Source organism: Ochotona curzoniae, unplaced genomic scaffold, assembly GCF_017591425.1.
Source record: "Ochotona curzoniae isolate NIBS_2020 unplaced genomic scaffold, NIBS_Ocur_1.0 contig_440, whole genome shotgun sequence".
NCBI lineage: Eukaryota > Metazoa > Chordata > Mammalia > Lagomorpha > Ochotonidae > Ochotona > Ochotona curzoniae.
In genome coordinates, this window is record NW_024466267.1 from 100,412 (window position 1) to 111,885 (window position 11,474).

Below are 11,474 nucleotides of genomic sequence, written 5' to 3' on the forward strand. Positions count from 1 at the left end.
TGGTTCTCAGCGTGAGCTGTGAACCCTCCTCTGGTAGTCAAGTATCTGAGTACCTGATACCAAATATAGCGATTGTGTAAACCCAAAATTATGACAGTGATAGTGTGCAAGGATGCTATAGTCACAGGGTACAGGAAATGCAGTGTCAGTGCACTCCAGAGCTGGTGAAGTTAGGGGATGGAAGCACCTCATAAGTTAGACATGGGTGCCCAGATCACTGCATGCTTTTTACACAAGATTCAGTCAGTGGAGAATCACAGCTTCACCCTCTGATGAAATTGTGGGTGTTTGTGCTGTCCACACTGCTCTACTGTACCTGTGTTGTTTTTGCAGAATTTCTACTACAAGCCTCTCTAACTTTCTCTGGAGAAAGCATTCCCTCTGTTTTTCTTGTGTTCTCTTCCCTGGTCCAAATGCACATGCCTTTTTCCTAGTCTGTTATATTGAAATCATTGACAATTCTTTAACATGATATGAGTGTAATGCATTTTCCACACATATCCTTCAAGTTTTATTGCATATTTTTGTACAGAGAGGTGGTTATTTTAAATGTTTTGTTTTTATTTGAAACGCAGGTTGATAGAAATGGAAGAAAGATGAGACAGAGAGAAGGCCTTCCATGTGCTTGTTCACTCCCTAAATGACTGCAACAGTCTGAGTTGAGCCAAACAAAGCCAGAAGCCTGGAGGTTTCCCTGGGTTTCCTAACTGGGTTGCACAGTTCCAAGCTCTTGGGCCAAGCTTTGCTGCTTTGGGAGCTGGATCAGAAGTGCAACAACCAGGATACAAACCAGTACCCAGATGGAATGTTGGTGCTTGCATATAGAGGATTAGGTAGCTATACCCCCTATGCAGCCCAATAGTAAAATTTTGATGGAGTCCTATACCACATGTAGCTGAGCTGACTGTAACCTACTGTGGTAATTAATTAAGTCATATCTGCAGGATATTGACTCCCTGTAACAAATAGGCTCGCCATACCATGTGTTTATTTTGTTATAATTATTTCCATAAAATGCAGCATGTTATAGTGATACCTGGAGTAGAACGCCAATCTTAGTTATGCATGCTGTCATATTTTCCTATAATTCCTTATGCCTTCATCTGTTTATTTTTGCTCTTATATTTGCATGGAAAGCAAACCTATATTATGATTCAACAAATAAAAATATAAAACCAGAGGGAAAAAAGACAAAGGAAAAATGGAGGAAGCTGAGTGGTAAGCAGTTTCTGAATTTTCAATGTTCATGTTCCAATCCTAGTATCAAAAGATAATTTTAGCAAGAAAATGTAACTCACTCTATATTGAGTTCCTTAAATTCTGAGAAGAAATTTGTACAATGACTTTGGTGTTTGATATAGAAAATTTAAGAAACGGTCAGAGCAGAAATAGTGACCAGTGCATGCTGCAAGCATCCATTCTTTGTGGGTTTTTTTTTTTGGGGGGGGGGGGGCGTGGTTTTTTTTTTTGTCTTTTCATCATACTGTTGGGATATTGCTAGTTCCATTTTTTATTAATGAACTGATGCCATTTTAATTATAGGAAGATGGTTACCACAAAATAGCTGAAAATGAAAGATTTTCAAAATGTTCAGGTAAGAGACACGTTCTTTCTATGCACTTATAGGAGTGATTGATGTTCTATAATATCTCTTCTCCTTTATTTTATTATTTTTTTAAAAGATGTATTTTATTCCATTTTTTATTGGAAAGGTGGATATACAGAGAGGAGATACAGAGAGGAAGATCTTCCTTACACTGATTCACTCCCCAAGTGAGTGCAACGGCCAATGCTATGCCGATCTGAAGCCAGGAGCCTCTTCCGGGTCTCCCACGCGGGTGCAGGGTCCCAAAGCTTTGGGCCATCCTCCACTGCCTTCCCAGGCCACAGGCAGGGAGCTGGAAGGGAAGCAAGGCTGCCAGGATAGAACCGGCGTCCATATGGGATCCCGGGCATGCAAGGCGAGGCCCTTAACCACTGTGTCACTGCGCTGGGCCACTATTACTTATTTTTAATTTGTTCATGGATAATAAATGAATTACATGTTATTTGTGCTCTTAATTATTTGTACGGGCAATATTAGTATTACTGCAAATATAGGGATGTGTGTGTGAGTGTGTGCGCACACTTTAATTAGTGTGGGTTTTGAAAGCAAGGATGCCTATGTGTTAAAGACAGAGACAGGGAGGGAGAAAAGGCATAGCAACAAAAAAGGAATTCCCATCCACTGATTTATTTCCTGTGAGCATTACCTGCTAGAACTGGGGCAAGCAGATGCTAGGAGCCCAGAAACCAACCTAAGTCTCAAGAAAATGGCAGGGACCCGATTACTTGAGCCATCACCTGTTGCCTTCCACAGTGTACTTAGCAGGAAGCTGGACTTGGAAGAGGATCTGAGAGTTGGACTCAGGAACTTGAATGTGAAATGAGAACATTCCATGTGATGTCCTAACCATTACACCAAGCATCCATCTCCTGTTGGTTCACTCTATCACAGATTTCAGAAAATAAAATGACAAAGCCAGGCATATTGATATCACATCAGGAACACAAAAGTTACCATGGTTATTCAACTATAGCCAATATCATGGAAGAAAAAACATTATAGGGAGTCACTTTAGGAACTCACTGATTATGTGTTTGTGGATAAGTGCACTTATGCTATTTGGATATGATATCTTTCATCACCCAACTAAGTGAAATCAAAGCTAATTGGAATGAAAAGCAGTGGCAGGTGCGCATAAGACATATATGCCTGCATCCCATGTTAAAGACCCTGGGTTCAAGTAGCAGTTGTCATGATTCCAGCTTTCAATTGATGCACAGCCTGGTGACAGGTGTAATGGGGTAAGTGCTTGAGTCCCTGCCACTGAGATGGGAGGCTTGATGGAGTACCTGACTCCTGATTTGGTTCTCAACTCAAGTCTGTGAACCCATAGGTGCAAGACTTCTCTTGATCACTATGTCTACCATTCAAAAAATAAAATTAGACTATTAAAAAGTTAGCTTATCTAAATAAAAATGTTATAATAGTCTGAAGAAACAAATCAAAGTTCTTCAGAAATTGTGAACTACAGAGGTCACTCTTTTTTATGGTATGTAATGAAAGAGATATACAGTAACTCTAAAATACTTTAATTTCTTTGGCTGAAAGTATTTCCATGAATGATGTAAATGTTATATTTACCTGAGTGATTGAAGAATACATAACACAAATTCAGGAAAAAATTATGATTTTTTTTACTGTGTATAAAACTGTAGTTTATGCAACTTTCTATTTGCACAAGTCACAACAAATTTGGTGTTTAAAACTTCACACTTTCGGGCCTGGCGCGGTGGCGCAAGTGGTTAAGGTCCTCGCCTTGCATGCCCAGGATCCCATATGGGCGCCAGTTCTATCCTGGCAGCCCCGCTTCCCTTCCAGAACCCTGCTTGTGTCCTGGGAAAGCAGTGGAGGACGGCCCACTTCTTTGGGACCCTGCACCCACGTGGAATACCTGGAAGAAGTTCCTGGATCCTGGCTTCGGATCGGCATAGCATTGGCCATTGCGCTCACTTGGGGAGTGAATCAGTGTAAGGAAGATCTTCCTCTCTGTCTCTCCTCTCTGTATATCCACCTTTGCAATAAAAAAAGGAATAATAATAAAAATAAATCTTAAAAAAAAAAAAAAAACTTCACACTTTCAGTGTATCAGGTGCCTGGACATGACAGCTGTGTTTATGTCACAGCCGTAATTTTGACATCTGTACCTTCTCTGCCTTCCCTTGGGCCTCTCCAAGGACTGTGCTGCTGTTGAACTCTGTCCTTTGGTTTAAGTTGTAAAGATTCAAACTGTCTGTTAGCAATGAACTTGGCCCAGAGAGGAATTTTCTAGTTTTTATATATTATTTTTATTGGAAAATCAGATATACAGAGAGGATGAGAGACAGAGAGAAGATCTTCAGTCCTGGTAAGTGATTCACTCCCCAAGTAGCCTCAATGGCCTGAGCTGAGCTCATGCAAAGCCAGGGGCCCAGAACTTCTTCATGGTTTCCCATACATATACAGGGTGCCAAGCCTTTGGGCTGTTCTCCACTGCTTTTCCAGGCCATAGGCAAGGAGCTGGATGGGAAGTGGGGCTGCCGGGATTAGAACCAGTTCCCATATGGGGTTCTGGTGTGTGCAAGGCAAGGACTTTAGCCACTAGGCTACTGCACTGAGCCCAAGAGAAGGTTATATATATATATATGTATATAAAGACTCTTACACAGAATTATATAGACTCTTACACAGGATGCTTTCCTTATTTGAAGCTCACTGCCTTTCATTTGTAGTGAGTTAGTATTTGTACTTTAGCCTGAAGTTATGGTGGTCACATGCTCAGCCAAGATGGAAGCAGTGCTGAAAATTGTCTTACATCTTATAGAAACCTCTTAAGGCTTTTTAGTTTTTAGAATCTACTAATTGTTACAGCCAGAATGAGTGTATTCTTTAAAGTGTAGATTATTTGAGTAAGACTTGAAATGTTTCAATTTAAATATGTGAAAGTTAGGGCCCAGCACAATAGGCTTGGGGCCAATGTCATCACCTTGAACACACTAGGATCCTATATATGGGTGTGAATTTGTGTCCTGGCTGACCCGCTTCCCATGCAGCTCCCTGACTGTGGCCTCGGAAAGCAGTGGAGGACTGCATGGCCTTGGGAATCTACACCCATATGGAAGACTTTGAAGGAGTTCCTGGTTCCAGGCTTCAGAGAACCTAAATACAGAAATCTTTAAAATTCAATTTGTGAGACCTAGAGAAAAGGAGACATACTTACTTTACATTGATTGTTGTTTGCCAGATTTGTGCTCAGTTTGACAGTGGGAAGTTAGCAGGAGTCTGTGATGCCAAGTAATACCCATCCTCATGAGTGAGAAATGTGTGGTTAGATGCTTACACACCAGTCATCACCATGGCTGTCTGGATTAGAGCTCGGTGGGTGATGGCTCAGCGAGGGCCTGGGCATTACCTCTGTTTCCCTCTCTCAGCAACTCTTCTTTTCAAACACATAAATAATCACTAAATAAAATATAAAAGGGTAGATTAAAACAAACATCATTGAAATAAAGGGTCATAGGAAAATGGAATGAAGAAAATAGAAAATCCTGGAGAAATGGATACATTCCTAAATATATATACATATATGTATATGTCTATATACGCACATATATGTATATGCACATACATATACACATGTATATTTATATATATGCACATGTATAAAACCTACCAAGATTAAATCAAGAAAATCCAGAAAATATAAGCAGGCCCTTCAAATGCTCTGTCCCCACAATTCTCCTTTCCTGCCACTTTACCCAAGGTTTTCCCCCGATTCCATGGCAAGGCTAACACTCCTGGGCCTTCACTGCTCTAACAACCACACCCTTCACCTGTTATAACCTTTTCTCTCTCCCCTCAGGAGACACACACATTACCTGCTCTCAGCTTCCAATACCCAAGCATCCCGTGTGCCCCTGGCTCTTCCATGGCACCCAATCCCCCAAGGGTTCCCTCCAAACTCTTCACACTGAGCACTGCACGCCAATCCCACTCTTTCTCCCCTAAACTCTAAATCCTGACCTCCTGTTTTTCCCTCAGCCAAAAACACATTTTTCCTCCCAGGTCTACCAACCAGGTTTTGACACACAATCCACTCCCTGGCTCTTAACTATCTGCAGCTAGCTCGAGGTACCAGCCCCATGCCTGGAGGGCTGCACTGTTTGCCCCATAACTCACAGGAGAGTGAATTACATATACTAATGTATATTTGTATATTATATTATATATATATTACTAATACTAGTATATAGTAGATCTACTAATATCCACTAATAGTAGATATTGACCAAAAGAAGCCAATATCAGTAGATATACTTAGAATGATTAGTATCATCTATGTTTCTTCATTGACAGCGCATTATCATTTTCAGACTGATCTCTTCCTCTCCATCTTCTCACCCTGACAGTTCACCCTCAACAGACTGCTCACCAGTGGGCTCTGTAGGGCCGAGACTGTTCTGATGGCCACCTGCAGCACCAGCCCACAGAAACTGAATCCCCCACACCCCAGAGCATGCACACACTGCCTTGCCTGCAGTTCCAGGGCCAAAGGAGTTCTTGTGGGACCCCTCCTGCACTCTCAACCCTGCTCCCTCAGTGAGCTGCTGGCCCACAAGGTGCTGTAGTGCTGGTGCTTTCTTATGGAAAACTTGCAGCACTAGCCCACAGGACCTGAATCCCCTGCCCCACAACATACCCATGCTGCCAATCTGCCTGGCAATAAGGGCCAAAGTGGTTCTGGCAGGACCTTCCACATTCTGGGCTGTCTACCAGCCTCTCCAAAGCCACTAGAGGTCAGCTGTCATTCCATCAGCCTCAGGCCACAGCCTCCCATATCCACTGCAGTAGCATAAAGTGGGCTTCTCAAGCAACCCACACCTACCCAGCTCCCACAGACATCTGCTGCCTGCTCCAGGGCCAGTCTGGCTTGCCAGTGCCCCTGAGCATCGTGCAAGCCCACCACATGCCCCACTTGCTGCCACAGGGCCATACCTTCTTTGGCAGCAGCCACCACATCCCCAGCCTTCCTGTCCTACAGTGCCAGGCCAGCTTGACAAACAGGCCCCAGACATGAAGCACACATGCCTGCCATCTGGCTTGGTGGGCCAGGTTCAGGCTTAGTGAGCTGTTGGCAGGAACACCTCTAGCTGGGATGCCACTCTGCTGCTGTCCCAGGGCAGTTGGTGTTGGCCAGCCACCCTACCCCCTCAGCTGACTGCTTGGCTGCATGCCTCTCTAGGGCCAGGCCACTTCTGATGACCCTACAGTCCCAGCTGGCATGCCTGACCACTCTGCATGGCACTTCAGGGCCGGGTTCACTTGCCGTGGGTCAACCACATCTCTAGCACTCCCACTGTGGCCACTCAAGAGGCACAGGCTGGCTCGGACAATAAGCCCTGACTCTCCAGCCCATCTACCTGGATGCTCTCAGGCTGCTCCATGGCCAGGTATGCTCAGCCAGACATTCCACACCACAGCATGGCATCCCACATTCTGCTGCCCGACTGTTGCTTCATAGCCACACAGGCTCCGGTGGCATCTCCTACACACAAGGCCACATGCCCGCTGATCCAGGGCCAGTAGAATTCAGCTGCCTGGCACCAGGGACTCAGGTGCACCCATTCCATTGCCCTTTACACTGCTCTAGGGCCAGGCGGCTCAGCAAGTGACCTCTCCCTCACATGGCCGATTGCAAACCAGCCTCTCTGGGGACAGTCCCATTTTCCTGGGTCTCTGGGGCCCCAGACAGTATACACTGATGCCCTGCTTGCCACTCACTCCAGGGTCAACCTTGATTGGCAAGCACCAGACATGCCTCTAGCATGCCTGTTCCAACACCCTGCCCCTGCTGCTGCTCAAGGGATAGCTGACTTTGGCAACCAACCCAGTTCCCTCAGCAAGCCACTTGCTGTGTGTGCCACACTAGGGCTGGGCCCATTCTACTGACAACCCTGAGGCCTCAGCCAGCATGAACCTCCAACCCCCCAGCATCTCAGGGCCAGGCTAATGGGGCCCTGGGCCCTCAGTGCCTCTAGCACTCTGGCGTGCCCACTGCAGCAGGCACAGCTCCCTCAGCAGATGACCCCTACGCCTCTAGCTCACCCATCCAGCTGCCTCACCAGCAGCTCAAGGCCCAGGTGGCCTCAGCCAGTGCCTTCCACACTCCCGAGCCCCACAACACCCCCATTCTCCCACCCAGCCTGCTTCCGCAGGGCCATTCAGGTTCAGCCCACACCCCCACCTCCCGCAGTCCCCTCCTGGGTCAGGCCAAGTCACTGACACCCCTTGCTTTCCCAGCCTAACTGCAAGCCGCTCCAGGACCAGGAGGGTTTAGCTGGCCCCACACACTTCTAGTCAGCACACAACACTCTGACTGCTGTTCCTGGACCAGGTAGGCTCAGCTCATGCCCCACGATGCTGCCCTATCAGTTACTCCAGGAACAGGTAGACTCAGCCTCTGCCCCACTCCCTTAGTGGGTTGCAGAGCAGCCAGCTGCTATAAGGTAAGGCATGCTATTATGGCAACCCTGAGGCACCAGCCTACAAGACCTGAATCCTCTGCTCCATAGCATTCCTGACTTTCCCCCTCACTCCCCCATCTGATGTTAAAGGGCCAAAACAGTTCTGGAAGGGCTTCCCACTATCTCAGCTAGCCTACCCCTCTCTCCAGGGCCACTACGGATGGGCTTGCTGTCACATGTGCCTCAGCCCACCTGACCCATCTCTACTGCTTCAGAAAAAGGTGTGCTCCTCCAGGACCCACAGCCACCCGTGACTCTGCCTGCTCCAGGACCATGCCAGCTCAGCCAGCACCAATCAGATCCAGCACACCCTTCCTGTTGACGAGCCAGGTGCATTTGAAGGCAACCTGTAGCACCAGCCCACATGAACCGAATTTCCCTGCCCAGAGCATGCCCACCCAGATGCCCTGCCTACTGTCCCAGTGCCAGAATGACTCAGGTGTGGCCTTCACACCCTCAGCTGGTCTACCAGCCACTCCATGCCAAACCAGGCTCCAACAGTGTCCATGCCCATAGATGCCCACCATCTACCACCTGCTCCAAGGCCATGCCTGCTTGGAAAGTGTGCCTGCACATTCAACATGCCCACCCCATCAGCCCCCTCACTACTGCAGGGTCATACCAGCTTGGGCACTATTTACCACAACATGGCCAGTTGGGCTCAGCCAGCACCCCATGCGTCATTAAGACAGACACCCCAGTCCCACACACCGCCTCAGCGGCAGGCAGCTCTGCCAACAACTTCCACACACAAAGCATCCCACCAACCATCGCACTGGTCACTCCAGTGACAGGTTCTATTTGACATCACCAGGCCCTCCCCTGAACTGGCAGCCTTGTCATCCCATGCAGTGCTCCAGAGCCAGTGGGGCTCGGCCAGCAACCCTACTCCCTCAGCAGACCACTCAGCTGCCTGCTATTTAGAGCCAGCTCATTCTGCCAGTGACTCTGTGGCCCCAGTTGGCACACCCTGTCAGTTTGGCACTCCAGGGACAGGCTCACGAACACTGGGCCCTCTGTGCCTCCAGGACACTGCACTGCTCCACACCAACTACTTTAGGACCAGATCCCTGCACTTCTAACCCACAGGCTGCTCCAAGCCCAGGCAGGCACAGATGGCGTGTCTACTGTTCCTAGATCCTGTCTGCCTGGCTGCCCTGCAGGGTGCTCCAGGACAAGGCAGGCTCAGAAGGTTCTACACACCCTCCGGTACCCCAAGCCTGCCCACCATGCACTCTGGTGCCAGGCCAGCTGGCTGACACCCCTCCAGGTCCCAGTCTGCCACCTGGACTCTAGCCCACCCGCACCACTGCCCCTGCCCCACCAACTGTTCCAGGTACACAGACTTAGCCACCCACCTGCTTCCTCAGTAGGCTGCTTGGCTGCCCACTGATCTAGGGCTGGGCCCATATGACAGCAATCTGTAGCACCAGGCCCTGGGATCTGAATCCCCCACCCCAGAGCATGCCCACCTCACTAACACGCTTACCTGTTTCAGCAATTTAAAAAAAGGCTCATGTGTGACCTCCCACATTCCTAGCCCACCTACCAGCCCCTCTACGGTCAGCCGAACTTGGCTGACGCCTCATGCACCTCAAGCTGCTGGCCCCTGCTGCTCTTGGGCAAAGCATGCTATTCCATCAGCAATCCTCCCCACCACACCCCTTGCCTACAGATACCTGCCATCCACTCCAGGGCCACATCAGCTAGCTAGCATCCAGCCACATCCAGCATGCCCACCATGCCACCATGTCCACCCTGCCACCCTACCTGTTGCTGCAAAGCCACACTGGCTAGGACAGCATCCATCACATCCCCAGCCCACCTGTTCATTGCAACACCTCAAGGCCAGCTCCACTGAAGCCTGCCCACACAAAGCAGGTTTGTGTACTGTCCCATTTGCTGCTGCAGGTCCTGCTGCCCTTCACTAGGTATGAACCCTAGCCTGCCAGCACCACAGCTCATCTGCTACTCCAGGGCAGGATGGGATCACCCAATTTTCATGCTCCCTCAGCAGACAGCACTGCCACCTGCTGCTCTAGCACCTGGCCCATTTTGTCAGAGACTCCGAGCCCCAGTTTGGCATGCTCTGTCATTCCTCCTGGCACTTCAGGACCAGGCTCACTCCCACAAGGACTGCCATGCTTCTAATATTCTAGGCAGCCAGGCACAGGACAACTGGACTGGAAACCCCTATGCCTTTAGCCTACCCACCCAGTTGTGCCATGAGCTGCTCCAAGACCAGGTGGGCTCTACCAATACTTGCCAAGTTCCTAATGTCCACCTGTCCCACCACCACTCCCAGGTGCTTGAGGACCATTCCACGTTGGCCAGTGTATCTGGCACCCTCCATTCACCCCAGGGTCAAGCTGGCCCACAGAACACCCTGTCTTTCCCAGCTTGCCTCTAAGCTGCTACAGGGCCAGGCAGGCTCAGCTGTTGCCCACCATGACTCTAGCATACCCATGCCACTTTCCCACCCACTGCTCCAGTGACTAGCAGGAAGTTCACCTAGCTCCAGGGCCAGGGGTGCTCGGCCAGAGAGCCCAACACCCAAGCCACCTGCTGGCTGCTCCAGAGCCAGGCCCAGGATGTCGGATCACCCTGTGTCCCAAGCCCACCCACTACCTGCTTCATTGCCAAGCAGGCTCCTCTGATACCCCTGCACCCACAGCACTATCATTGTCCATTTCATGGGCCAGCTGGACTCTCCCAGGCCCCCTCCCCACCGCACTCCTACCTTGTCCACCCTGCTACCCTGCCAGCTGCTCCAGGATCAGGTAGGCTAGCCCAGTGACCCAGCATCCCCAGCAGGCCACTCACTGGCCTGCCCCTCCAGCACCAGGACCACTTGTCCTGTGTCCACTGCACACCTTGCACATCCATTCCACAGCACCTTTCCCACTCCGGGGACAGGCCAGTTCAGTCGGTGACCCCGTGTCCACAGTGCAATAACCCTTGTCCCCAGGACCAGGCTCCCAAGCCCAGGGTCCCCAGCTCATCTAGCCAGCATGCCCTGCTACCACACCCACTGTTCCAGGGCTAGGCTGGCTGGTTCTGGTAGTACCTCCTGAGTCCCCAGCTGGCCTGCTAACCATTAGTGCCAGGCAGGCGCAGCCAGTGCCCACAGTCACCACCTGGCAGCTGGCTGCTCCAGAACCACGTTGACTTGGCTGGAACATCCAGCTCGTAGGCCTTCCATAGCCAGGCTGGCTCTGCCTGTGCCTCCTGTGCCCACAGCCTTATCACCATCCTCTCCAGAGCCAATTTGCCAGCCTCCTCATACCCAAACCATCTTGCCTGCCACTCCAGGTCCAGGAGGGCTCAGCCAGTTCCCCCAGCACCCATAGTTGCTGGCTGCCAATGGC